The sequence below is a fragment of the Homalodisca vitripennis genome, chromosome 3 (genome assembly GCF_021130785.1).
Source record: "Homalodisca vitripennis isolate AUS2020 chromosome 3, UT_GWSS_2.1, whole genome shotgun sequence".
Taxonomy (NCBI): Eukaryota; Metazoa; Arthropoda; class Insecta; order Hemiptera; family Cicadellidae; genus Homalodisca; species Homalodisca vitripennis.
Genome location: NC_060209.1, coordinates 41030041 through 41044201, shown reverse-complemented (window position 1 = coordinate 41044201; position 14161 = coordinate 41030041). Strand labels below are relative to the sequence as shown.

Genomic DNA, 14161 nt, shown 5'->3' with positions numbered 1-14161 from the left:
TCTACGACTTGTGAATGGCACCTTCTGGATCAGTAAACAGGTGGGAAACACTGCCAGTTCCTTATCAATCGGTTCAGAACGATACACACAAATATAAATGTTCATACACAACTTGTGTTTCAATGTACACCAATAAATGAGTGGCTACTTTTGCTGACAACTCCGCAGCCGTATCTTGTCTATTTTATCTCGACAACTCTTCACTTGTTTACTGACTTATCCATATTTAACGCTGTTAATGTTTGCGCTTGATAATCTTACACACTTAACTGAATACGACTGAATGTTGGCCCACGAACAGAAACATTCATCCGGAATATTACAACTGATTGGTTACAATGCAACAAAATCAGACGAAGGTGCTTGAACGGACTTTTTATATTCAACCTTAAAAGTATAAACTTAAGAAGGCAAACGTAGTTGTAAAACAATAGGTGAGTTTGGCTCCGACAGAAATGTGTAACAAAACACAAATTATTAATTAAAACAAATTAAATTAATGGTGATTACTATAAAGACTAGAATTTGGAATTGAGAACAAAAATTAAAACTACACCTTTACTTAAGTTCAAAGAGAAATTTCATGTCCCTAGTAAAAAGGTTTGAAAATTATATTGCTTTACGTCTTCAGATAAGTAACTAACATATTACAGTTAACTTTAAAGCACTTTAAATTACGGCTTATATCTCAGTACGTAACAATACCGCGTTGATCAAAAACAATTAGTTTTAATAATTTTCCAAATTTTTATAAAATGGTTAGATTAAGCCCGTAACTCCACAATTTTATAAGGCAATATTTTACATTCTGAAATAAAAGAACACGTCAACTCTAAACGTCCTAATACAATTTTGGTAAAGCAAACTTAATTTTCTAATACGCTATTGAATTCTGTTGGAACGGAATAAAGGAATTGGAATAATGGTGGAATTAGCGAGATAGTAAAGACATTAGAAATAGTTACGAGAAGGGTACCGAGGTTGGGTACACAATACACACTGCGGCACAACTCACACACACTCACGCTGACAACTGAACACTGTACACTGCCGACCGATTGCCGAACACAAACGTCAGACTCAGCGGGACAGCGTTGCCAACCTCGCCGCGAGAATACCCGCGGGCTGACTTTCATAGAATCAAAATTACATCAACTGCACCTGTCAACTTCTAGTACGACTGCTACCCAATCCTGGGGCTATAAAATGTAATAATGTAGTTTTTAAAATAGAATTGCACAAGAATAATATTGTGTCCTGTGCCTGTACGGATTGGAACTAACGTTGCAGTTAGTGTTCAAACAAGATATTCATGACAAACACGTAGACTTTAGGAACTCCTTAATTTAATGACATTCCGATTCCCGCAGTGAAATAAAACAACATATAAAAACAGATATCTTCATCACACCTGAGATTAAGCTTATTTCTCACATTTGAAGCTTATTTCACACATATGAAATATATATATATATATATATATATATATATATATATATATATTCAGTAGATTCATATATGGGCAAAGTGATCTCAGGAATACGTATATATCGGGTTCCAATTGCGTAAACATTTCAAAACGTAACACACGCAAGAATTACGCACCGACAAGACAGTGCCAGTAATCTAACCTCTTGCCACACATTTAAATGAACAATTAATTTCTTAACATGTCTATGATATTAGTAATTAAACGTTTATAGTACAAAGAAAGGTAGTTATAACTAAGCATACGAATCCAAACTTACGACCACTCTAATATTACTTTACACTATTACCAAGCGAGAACCTGCCACTGAAACAATTATAATAATTACGAGTAGTGTAGGTTGGAAATAACCATTAAAATCTACCACTCAATATATGTTTTATTATTAAACGTTTGTAACTATAAAAATACGTGAAATTTAAAATGTATTTTATAATATAAACATAATATATACCAATATACCATAATATAATATATACCACAGACACAACAATACATACATGTATGTTTATCTGCGACATTACAGAATTCGTGCTTTTGTTTCTCTTATCACAGAAAGCGATTGCTTTTCCCATGCCGTTTGATAAAGGAACATACGAGTACCTTGAGTACAGACAAAACACGTTATAAGTAAAGAAGACATACAAAACAAGGACTGCCAATTAAATATTTAGTAATGTCACAAAATCAAATTTTCACACAAAGTATAATAAAAAAATTTGGCTGATTTTTCTTCCATAACTTCGCATTTAATTTGTCAGATCTTCTGAACTACTGAGTATGAAAACCTCGACTTAATCTCTCACAAGTTAATCTTTCTCAAAAAGTACCAAAAAGGATGAGGTTATCCCGGTGTTTCAACTAATCCACGTATTGGTAGTTCACAATATTTAGTAGATGTCACAATTAATTGTGTCTGCTCTAGTTCCAGTGCGTATAATTCTCACATTTCATAAAATCAGAATAGTGAAAAATTGTAATAAATTGAATACTACTGTTGTACCTACAAAGCTTCATGATGCGTTGATTCAGCTACTTTATACCTGTCTTTTAACCTGACTGTTGTATTATAATAAAATCGTAGCCGTGGCAAATTTATAATTAATTTAGAGCAAGCTTGTAGAGGTAAAGCAAACGGATTTTTAAACTTGTTTAGCATCAAGTATTCTGATGTTGGCAGCACCAGCATGCATCATTCGTCAGCTGATAGCAGCTCGCGATCGTGTGACCTTCGAACTTTGTGCCTCATTGTTCGTGATCGTACATTACCTGATGCGTCACTCACTCCCAGTCTTTGTTACACAAAACATACTTTGCAGGCCATAAACAATGTAAATAAACGTTCGACTTCTATTGTCCACACACATTAAATTTAATTGTCGTCACAAATACGGCTTCAGGTAGGAGAATGTACTCGTAATTACAACGTAGACAGACTGTCGACGTTACTCAGTAATTTTATTACTTAAACGTCTATAACATGACACAGCTGAAATTAACCTGTTTAACTCATAGTAATGATAATTAGTTGAAAGTAAACAAAATGTAAACAAATATTCTTACCTATCTCTTGGATGAACAATTCTTACGAGTTTCAACCTACAATGATGTGGCCAAAACCTGTTATGTGCGAGCATGTTTAATTTTTTTCAACGAAGCAGTTTCGCCTCAGAGCACAGGTAAAGTACAAAACACGAATCTTCTCGTTAACAGGCATGTTTTGCTCGAGGTAAGGAGCTGTCAAGATTGTACCTAGCCGCATCCCAGACACGTAGTAGTTACGCCTCTGAGCACAGGTAAAGTACAAAACACGAATCTTCTCGTTAACAGGCATGTTTTGCTCAAGGTAAGGAGCTGTCAAGATTGTACCTAGCCGCATCCCAGACACGTAGTAGTTACGCCTCTGAGCACAGGTAAAGTACAAAACACGAATCTTCTCGTTAACAGACATGTTTTGCTCGAGGTGAGGAGCTGTCAAGATTGTACCTAGCCGCATCCCCGACACGTAGTAGTTACGCCTCTGAGCAAATGGTAAAGTACAAAACACGAATCTTCTCGTTAACAGACATGTTTTGCTCGAGGTGAGGATCTGTCAAGATTGTACCTAGCCGCATCCCCGACACGTAGTAGTTACGCCTCTGAGCACAGGTAAAGTACAAAACACGAATCTTCTCGTTAACAGACATGTTTTGCTCGAGGTGAGGAGCTGTCAAGATTGTACCTAACCGCATCCCCGACACGTAGTAGATACGCCTCTGAGCACAGGTAAAGTACAAAACACGAATTTTCTCGGTAACAGACATGTTTTGCTCGAGGTGAGGAGCTGTCAAGATTGTACCTAGCCGCATCCCCGACACGTAGTAGTTACGCCTCTGAGCACAAGTAAAGTACAAAACACGAATCTTCTCGTTAACAGACATGTTTTGCTCGAGGTAAAAAGCTGTCAATATCGTAGCCTTGAGGAAGGCCACCACAACACAACAAAACGTGGTCACATCTCAAACATCTGCGGTTTGTGAATAAGAGGACGTTGGTTTAACTCGGGGCCCCCGTATTCACCTACATATTAGCCTATATTCCGCCTAATTTCAAAGTTGGCCATGCTTAGCGTTGTATATAAATAAAGTACATATCAGAACCCGTTACATTCAAACAGAGAAAGTACTACTTTACTAACTATATCACAAACTCCTACAAACATTTACTTCTGAACTTGCGCGATCAAAACTTTTTAAAATAAAATAGCCTATATCTCACTTTCGTTTCAAGCCGCGTATTTGCTAGGGTATCAGTCTCTGTACTTTTATAAAATTTTCAATTTACAATTTAAAGTAAAAGTTTGTACCCTTCTTTATATGGAGACGGGCGTGGAAACTATCTGTTTGAACATGTATCAGCGAAGTTCATATTTAATGATTGGTGGGAAGTGTTGTAGCCGAAGTGACGGAGTGGGATTTTGTGTTTCCGACCCGTTTCAGTTGCAAACATGCTTTGGTTGAGGCAATGAGGCATCAGCGCACATGGAGGCGTATTTATCAAATAAGCAGTCAGCTATTGCAATGCAATGTGTCATTCATCGTCACTTCGATATTCCTCCTCTAGATCGTGTTCTTCATCTGAAACGTGTTGTTAAAATTACAAATGGTTGGGATATATCAACTGACGGTGCGGGATTATGAAGCCTGACAAACACAATGGCAGCTGATTGACGCCTTGCCGAATGACGCATTTGTGTTCATCTCTAAAGAGGGACTTTTCCTTCTTAGTGGCTGTGTAATTAAACAGAATTTGCGGTTTAGGAGTGCACCAAATCTCTAAGAACCTTAAGAGATGCCCTTTTATTTCGATCATATCACAGTTTTGTGTGCCATATACGCAGCAGGGATCACTGGACCCATACCTTTTTCTCAAGAAAACGGCCGTACTGTTATCGTCAATCCAAATCACTATGTTACAATGATCCAACAATTCTTCTTACCTGTTCTCCAAGAAAAAGACCTGGAGAACGAGTGGTTTCGAGAAGATAGCGCCACAGCCCACACTTCCAGGATTTATGGATGTTTTGAGAAAAGCCTTCCTTGCAAAATAATGTAAACTGACCTGATCGTATGCCTAATTTAGCTCCTCCTGATTACTTCCTGTGGGGTTATCGCAAATCTCAAGTTAACAAGGATCGTTCCAACACCCAGAACGTTTATGTAACAACATCCGAGCCGAAACTGACAATATCCCGGTCGATATGCTTAAAAGGGTGATTCGAAGCTTTAGGAATCGACTGAATTAGTGTATTAATAGAAGATGCCATTTACGTTTAAAAGTGTATAATTTTAATTTCTAGTGTTCAGTTGTATGCTGAAAATAATAATAAAGTAAATAAATCGTGTAGTGTTTTAATATGTTATCAAAAGAAAAAGTATCCACCTCCCACCCTTTATTTGAGTATTATCATTTAAAAGGGAAAATTAAGAATTATTAACGTCAATGGGAACCACTTGTTGGTTAAATAATACAATATTTGAGGGATTATTACCCGAATAGGAGGTGCCCTTGACTCAAAACGTTCAAATGAAACCCCCTCTTTGGTAAACCTGACTGAAAAGGGTAATTTAGCGTTCTAGTTGATATATTTTCTAGTATTGTTCTAGTAAATACCAGAGGTATTTATTGCCAACAGTTTTCTCATATTAAAGAGCGAAATTTCAGACCGACAACACATAAAGCCCTTTTTAGATAAAAACACAAGACAAATCTTATAAATCAAAATTAATGGCTTAAATGTGCTGCTAAGCGCTAGTCTCAAGAACGGTTAAACCAATACCGCTAATTCTTAACAAAATATTCATTGAAGTCCGAGGAAGGTTGAAAAGAAGATAAAGATTAGAAAGTTTACCAGAAATATTTTGTAATTCTGAAAAGATGGTAGTATTTTTGTTTCATAATACAAATGTAATTGACACTGCGCATTAAACTGTTATACAATATTAATTATACAGTGCTTGATCAGTAGTGTAATGCAGATGGAGTATACACCTTTTAACCTATGTAGGCTTCTCAGACCTACGTATGTACATATTTTTTTCTTCGTCGGGATAACAAGCCAAAATCTACTGTGGCACTGGAAATAACTTGGACCGAAAGTACATGACAAGGATTGAAGTAAACGCTGTTTTGACCGAAGTAGGTTTCCGACACCAACCTATTTGTATTTTTAATCGTATAATAAGGCAGACTCAACTGTGGCATTGGAAATATAATTAATTCGAACCAGAAATGCTCCCACACGTTCAAAACATGTTATCAGGATCAGGTTTAACTCTAATACTTTTATGCACGAAGACTGAAATAATATGTACCTGATGTAGGCATGTGGCAATTTCATATTACATCATAAGTGATTTTACAAAGTAGTATAAGGAATTGGTTATTGCAAAGTGCGTGCGAAGCCACGGGTAACAGCTAGTTCTCGATAAATGTTAGACGTAAGTCTCGCCGCTTTGAGGAATACTCTCTTATGACTGTGAATTCACCACAAGATAACATAAATTATTCCAAAGTGTGTTTTCTTCACGCTACCGTTCAACAGTGACCGAGATGGGTTGACCACTCCCTGTAGAAGAGATTGAAAACGCGATAAGAGATCACGTTACGTTGTAATTTGTTAACTTGTGTGAGAACATTTATTATTAGAAATAATCATGCACAGATAAGTGAAACAGCTAGGAGTTATGGATCTCAAGATCACATGATCAAAAAGCACACGAACATACCCAATCATGATCGAAAAACACTTCATCAGAACCTTTAAACCAGACAGATCATTATCACTTACGGTAATATTCTAACCTATAGTACTTCATATGTTGAATAAGCACGATTACTTTAATTTGTGCAAATTAAAAAAACTAAAACATACAATTCAAACCTCGAATTAATTTTTAATGGTTAAACTTTTGAGACTAACGGGAAATGAACGTTTTTCGTAGATCCATAGGTTTAGTAGTCTCAAATTTCTTGAACTTTTTGATGAAGGATTAAAATTAGATACGCATTTGAAGGTGTACAATTATTTTTAACTGAATGGCTAGCCCTTTTGGTTAACTGGAAATAATGTGCTCTTCTTTATTTTGTAAATAATGTTCAATCTATACATTAATAGGTTGGACAGTTATTTCTTCGAGAGAGCTATTACATAAGAAAAGAAAAAGTTACAAGATGCGGACAGACAAAAACAAAATATGCTAAAGCTCTTCTAATTGTGGGTGCCAATGTAGTGTTGGAAGGTTTGCAGCATGTAACTTATCTAACGCTTACGTTTCAATAGTTAAATGGTTTTTAACCTTTTTTTAAACCCATTAGTGCCCAGTGCCCACCTTTTTGTGGAGCGCGTGCATTTTATAAAATACGTCCACAATTACCACTAAAAAATTTAATCGAGGGAAATTTGAGTGTCTGGAATATGTTCTGGTTTGGCCACAACTCTGCACTCACTAAAAAGCACCTGGTGTACATGTAGTTGGCAGTTGTTTACAAATGACAGCTTCTGTTTTGTTGTGTATTCTAACCTCAATGGATCAAAACCAAACTGGTATGGTAATACTATTAATATTTCAAATACAATCCCCCCTTATAAAATCATTAATGTTATGTTTTGCATTTTGTAACATAGACTTAAACTAATATGTTTTTATAGTTTAGCCCTTAAAATTCAAATAATTGAAATAGTAGAAATAATTTGTAGTTAAAAGTGAACTGCCCACTATTTGTTGGCAGTGGGCCCAAGAGAGGTAGGGGTATTTTTTCATCAATCTGCCAACATATGTTTGGCAACCTGGGGCATAAAATGCTATGTGGTGTGTGTCTTTATTATATTATTTACTGGTTTATATAAACAATGGAATTCAAACTGGTAAAATTATGATTCACTGGGTAGTAAAAATAGACGGCCTATGTAACCTGTAAAAATGTGGAATTCATTTCAATTTTTTTTTTTTAATTACGTAAAACTAAGATTGATCAGTGGGTTTTGAGTTCTTTGGAATTCAAGGACTATTGTTGTTGCACATGACTATAAATTTTATGGTTGATATGTTAATATTTTTGCTCCTTTACAGGTTAAACGTTGAACGAAGTCACTGGCCTTATTCTATGAAGTCGACTTTCTGGATGGCTGATGTTTTTTTTTATTCAACCGCCTGAAAACCCTCTATTGAGTGATGAGGATGAGCGGTGACGATGGGCGACACCGACTTCACTCACTTCACAGGCAAATCAAACCTGCGGTCGAGAGCCGCAGAGTTAAAGGCTAAACAGTTTCACAAATGGATGGTATTGTACAAGTAGAATGTATGTACAGAACAAGACATAGTTGATAACAATCTAAAAGCGGGCGAGTCTTTCATTACCTATAACTGTAATTCCCGAAAGCAAACTGGTTGTCTACATTTAAATCGGGTACAATCAGACTCTTTTACAAAGAACAATACATACCCTACAGAACCAAGCACTTTCTCAATCTTTACAAATTCGTGGAAATCAATATTAAATCAATCATCAATTACCTTTCCATCTCAGTCGCTCCCAAGTTTTTGAAAAGAAAAAATTAAAAACAAAAACGAGTTCCCCTACAAGTTTCAAATGCAAGAAAAAAGACAAAAACAGATAACACAAAGAACATGGAATAATGTTGACAATTCCTAAAAGCCTGTAGAGGGAATTTTGAAAGGCCTTCGTGCTCGAAACAGGATTTCACTCCAACAGAAATGTTTGAAAAACTTTTAACTAATGAGAATTATCGGAACATGTTGTTGAGAGTACTAATATTTATTGCCTTGCCAAAGTTTTAATGAATCTTTTAATGGTTTCAATTAGAAGAAATGCGCATATTTCATGGCAATATTGTTTCTGATGTGGATATTGTATTGTAACCACGGAAGGTATGTAACTGGGAATTATCTCCGGACACCTCATCATGACACTGTGTCAAAAGATATGACAGCAGAAAAAAGTTTGAGAGAGATTCTTCGATATTTTTCATGTCTGTGACTAATGCCAAATTTAGATGGTCTCAGATAAATTTGCCAAAATACGTCCTTTGTGGAATATGTTGAATGAACGATGGCTTCAATGCTTACCCTGGCCGATGCAAAATCTAAGCATCGACCGAATCAATGGTTCCATACTTTGGACGACATGGTGGCTAAACAGCCATATACACGGTAAACCTATACGGTTTGGGTACAAAGTTTGGTGTGTATGTAACCCGCCTGGGGTTATTTTGATTCAGGCTGAACCATACCAAAAGGGTAAGAAAACATGGTAACACCATCTCTGAAATTAGGAGTGGGTGGTTCAGTTGTTAAATTAGAATTATCCCTTAGTGAGCTGCCTCAAAACACTGACATACAGTATTTATTATGGAATAAACGTTTTTTACCTTCTTTAAATACCTACTAGAATTATTAGTCAGAAAAGGGGCACGATGCTACAGGCACAATAAAGGCTAACCGAGTTGAAAATGGCCCCCGCTCAAGGAAGCCAATGTTTATTTTGAAAAAGGAATCACGAGGTTCATACGATCAACTTACTGAACAAAAAACAGGTATCCACCTTGGTAAGGTATAATGACAACAATGTTGTAACTGTCGGCTGTTCAACAGATGTGGCGTACAGACACATGGTGTAAGTGCCAAATTTAGGATGGTGTCGTGTGGCCAAAGAAAAGCGTCATGTTGATGTTCAACAGCCTGCCTGTATCATAAAATTACAACACTTTACATGGGTGGGGTAGATCAACCTTGACCAGAATATATCAACCTAATAGAATTGGCAATTAGAAATCGGAAATGGTATTGGGCTATTCTAGCGTACCTTTTAAATGCTTACAATGAATAATGCTTGGCAATTAGTACAGGCTCACCCCAAAACGGAAGAGAAGGATCCCAAAGACCTACTGTCCTTTATAAGAACATATTTGTGCAGACATACTTTCCAGAAATTTACCCCACAACGTCAGAAGAGCTTCCCGTGTGTCTGTCACTGGAAAAGAACGGGATTTGAAGAAAGATGTGGCGGCTTGTCCAACAGTCCTTCATGTCCTGGAAACTAACCCGACACAAAATACGATGTGGCCTCTGTAGAAAGAAACACATGAAAAAAGTGTAAACAGTGTCATTGTTGGATGTCATATAAAAGATGCTTTAGAAAACTTTCACTGCCTGAACTTGAACAACATGTATGTAAATAGTCCTGCTCCAGTTGTAACATCTTTTTTAATATTTCTTAATCCTTATGGTTTTTTATATTATTTTGTAATAAAATAAACAGTAATATATGATACCAATTGTAGTGGTTATTTAACCTAACCTAAACCACTAACTCTGTATTTTTTAACAAGTTGCTTTAATTAACTTTTGACCCTATACCCATGTATGCCCAGTGCCCACATTTGTTGGCACCCTCATTAATAAAGCATTTAAGTTATATACTGAGCCTAATACACATAAGGTAAGAGCGAGGAGAGATTGCGCACAATTCAAAAATATCTAAATTAAATAACGATTAATTTTTAGTTGAATATACAATTTTTTTAGTGTTATATTTACCTTGTATGGTTGTCTATTCTCTGTAAGTTTTCCTAGAATTTATATTATTGTTAATAACGAAATAATAAAAAAAAATCGTAAATGTGTTTTTGCGCCAATCTCTCCTCGTAGGGTAGGTGTGTTTGGCGCACATGGGTAGGAGAGATTGTTTATGGGAATAACTACTGGCAATTTCACACGTTTAAACATTATTTAAAATTAATGTAAACTAAATGAAACCTTTCAAACTTGATTGTAAGAAAATTGAAAAATTAAACATTTTAACTTGGGCAACAGTTTTAAAAACCATTATTACATAATAGAGCATTAAAATCATTTTTTTTTGACGTTTTTCCACGGCGTCCACAGTCTAATGCACTTTCCTTCATAAATATGTACAGCTCTCGTGTCATCCATCTTCCACAGACCCATGCACTTGAATCCAGTCAGGATGTCTGAAGTAAGTCTCTCTTGATAATAGTTCAAGAAGACCACTCTGTACACTTCATCATCTTCATTATCGCTGACATGATCGGAAATAAGTTCTACTCGTCATGCGTCATCCTTCCTCTAGCATGTAGAAGATTGCTCAAAACATCAAAACCGTTTTCTTTGTTTTAAATGTCCTTTTTTTTTGTATCTTGCTAGATTATGGGTTGTTCTTTCCATGCAGGTTTTCTTATTTTCATCTGGGTCGCTTTTTTTTGTTTGATGCTAACCTCTTTTTTTATCTTGATTTTGGTTATTATGTTATTTGGATCTGTTAAACATTCAAGGGCACTTTGCTTCCTTTTTTGATTTTGAAGGCTCCAAACTTTTTAGGAATCGGTGAAAGTTTTTGTAAACCTATTGGTTGGAGTTTCTTACAGATGCGGCTGACCTTTGTCTTGAGGTTTGATGAGTTGACAGATTTGGAAGGGATTAAATGATTTGGATTGAGATGATTGGAGTTTGAAAGTAAAGTTGGTGGTTTCAGTGTTTTCAGATACTGGACTAATTTAACTGATGTCAAGGTTGGTTGGAGATGTTGTGAGATCAGGAACAATCTGGTTTTACATCTTGGTTCACAATGTAAAAGATATGCATAGTCTGGTATTCACATCAATATTTAGAGGAGTGGTTAGATTTCCTGTTGGCTGAAATGCAGCAACTCCAAGTTGAACAGTGGCCAGCAAGAGACGAGGCCAAAGATAAATTCAATAGATGGCCAAAAAATCGTTTCCCTTGTAAAATTTTGGCCAGTACCACAACGAGAGATTGTGACTATTTGTTACAAGGCATCTTTAAAATAAGTTTTCAAAGGCTTGAATATACTACACACGATTCGAGGGGTTGTAGGTAGCTGTGTAGAATGACTAGGCAGACATAAGATAATGATGTTCGATTATCAATAAGCCTTTTGCAACATAATTGGGACAGTTCCTATGTGGTGATGGTCATGGCCAGGATCTAAATATTAGCAAATGCTTTCCAGGAGACTTTCTTGAGGATGGAAGTGTTCAGACATCCATTCCATGAACAGTTCACTATTTATGTACGCACTTTCTTCTTCTCATTTTTTAAAACAGTTCCAAGGGGGGCATCTTTGATATATTGTGAGTTTAGCGTTAAAACTCCCTTAAAATATTACAAAAAGGTGGTAAGGATCTGTCCCTCAGCATTGCAGCAGGCCAATAATAGTGTACAGTTTCTTCCTCCCTTTTAGGCACATGTGTAACGACGTGAACGTCCTTTGCTTCCTTTTTTGGGCAATAACTTTTCCAGGCTCATTATTAAGCTGGCACTCCATATTTCTGTCGCAGTTCCAAATACAGTTGGGCTTATCTACAAGGTTGGTTTTCTTTTTAAGGTTGGAAAAGTAGAGAAGATTGAAATAACTTTTTACTTCTTCCCTATTCAGTTCCTTCTGTTTCTTGCTCTACTAATGCCTTGAGCTTTTCTCACACTTACAATTTGGATGTCGTCCGCGATGAAAGACGAAAACCAAACTTTTCCAGCGGTTTTATGGTCTTTGCTTGAAGGTGTGTTTAATACCCAATGTTTTCTGCTAAATTGTAAGCTAACATTCTTCTAACATTCTTCTTGTCGTAGGTTGCAAACCCTACAGATTTGAAGTTTTTAATTATGTGCGAAAGCCAAATTTTTTTCCTTCGGCTTCCAATCCTAGTTGGGCCATCTGGACCCCCCAAATTTCCCGTTTTGGCAAACTCATTCTTCTTCATTCGATGTCTTAATGTAGGAACTCTGGTATTTTAAACCTCTTGCTTGCTGCTCTTATTGATAATGATCCATTCTTTATTGCTGATACAGCTGTTGAATAGATCATCTTCTGTCCAGGAGCCTTTTGTTTGTTTTCCTCTTGTACACGTGTTAGGCATGTTTTAGCCTGTTAAAAAATAAATAAATAATAGTCATCCTTGGTAAATAATATGTTTATAAATTTTTTTTTTAAGGTTGTTTTAACTTAATGGTTTAATATGCCAATTCATATTAATAAAATAAAATAAAGATTCATCATATATTACATTTAATGAATTTCTAAACGAATATGTAGATTCCACAAATAGTTTAATATTAATTATAGAACATCCATTGCGCAATGTCTCCTGACCCATTACATTAAATTGGAATATAATGGCGCAATTCTCTCCTCAACATGAAATGCGCCGTACCTGTCCTAAATCGGTAGGGAGAGATTGTCCGCAGGCTTAAAATAAAGATGGCCGAAGCGGGAGATTTGACCAACCACTATACTGTACAGTTTGTCCTATGTCAATTACCCTCCTCTAGAAAACTGGTTTAAATAAGTATAATGTATTGTAGCATCGTACTAGATTAAAATTTCATGCATCCTGCAGACAAAATTTCAGCACTGACCTATTGAACATGAAAGTTTTGTAGGGTTAATATTATATCACTTAATAAACAGAGACTTAGCGTCTTGGAACTTTTTGAACAGAACAACTCAACTAATGAAGCGGGATCGAGGCACTGAGGGACGCTGCGGCGTGGCACCCAACTCAACCAGCTGGAGCAACCAATAGGAGGGCGCAATCTCTCCTACCGCGCAATCTCTCTCCGCTTTACCTTTATATTTTGGTGTTTATAGGACTTAATTTGTTACAATATTTAAATAAAAAATCTAATATCTGAAAAAAAAAAAGTTCCTGGGCACTAATGGGTTAAAACAAGCGCAGCAGAGTGGATATACCATGGTTATCCGCTTATCCCCTCCCACCGACCACGGGTTACTGTCCGATGTGACACATAACGTCAGCAATATGTCAGCATTCGCCACACAATACAACTGCCAGGTCAATCTAGTCTCTGCGTTCGAACAATACTAGTAATGATTTAAATAACAAAACATCTTACCAACTGTAATTGCTTTTAAACAAATATTATCGGTTCACAGCGAAAACTTATTTTATCAACTAAAATGTCGCCATTAGTTGTTTATTCAGATCATAAAAATGTACGAAAAATAAACAATAAATATTGCCTATAGAATTTTTAGATTAGGCCTATATTGTACCATATGAGTCCTACAGTTCCGCAACAGGCTTCGCTCCAATTGATACACAGTAATTTT

The 14161-nt window shown here is 36.2% G+C and overlaps 1 protein-coding gene across 7 annotated transcripts in view; it reads right to left on the bottom strand.

Annotated features, from left to right (window-relative positions):
• Nucleotides 1-14161, bottom strand: part of LOC124356839 (ATP-binding cassette sub-family G member 4-like) — a 78097-nt gene that overhangs the window by 46260 nt on the left and 17676 nt on the right. For 2 of the 7 annotated variants that reach the window (XM_046808085.1, XM_046808080.1), the window contains exon 1: nt 977-1106. The exons of 1 other annotated variant lie outside the window; for it this stretch is intronic. The gene's annotated coding sequence lies outside the window, so the exon portion shown is untranslated. Of the gene's footprint in view, nt 1-965; nt 1107-14161 lie in introns of those variants that run through there. 4 more of the 7 variants (XM_046808087.1, XM_046808084.1, XM_046808082.1 and 1 more) reach the window with 4 other exon arrangements.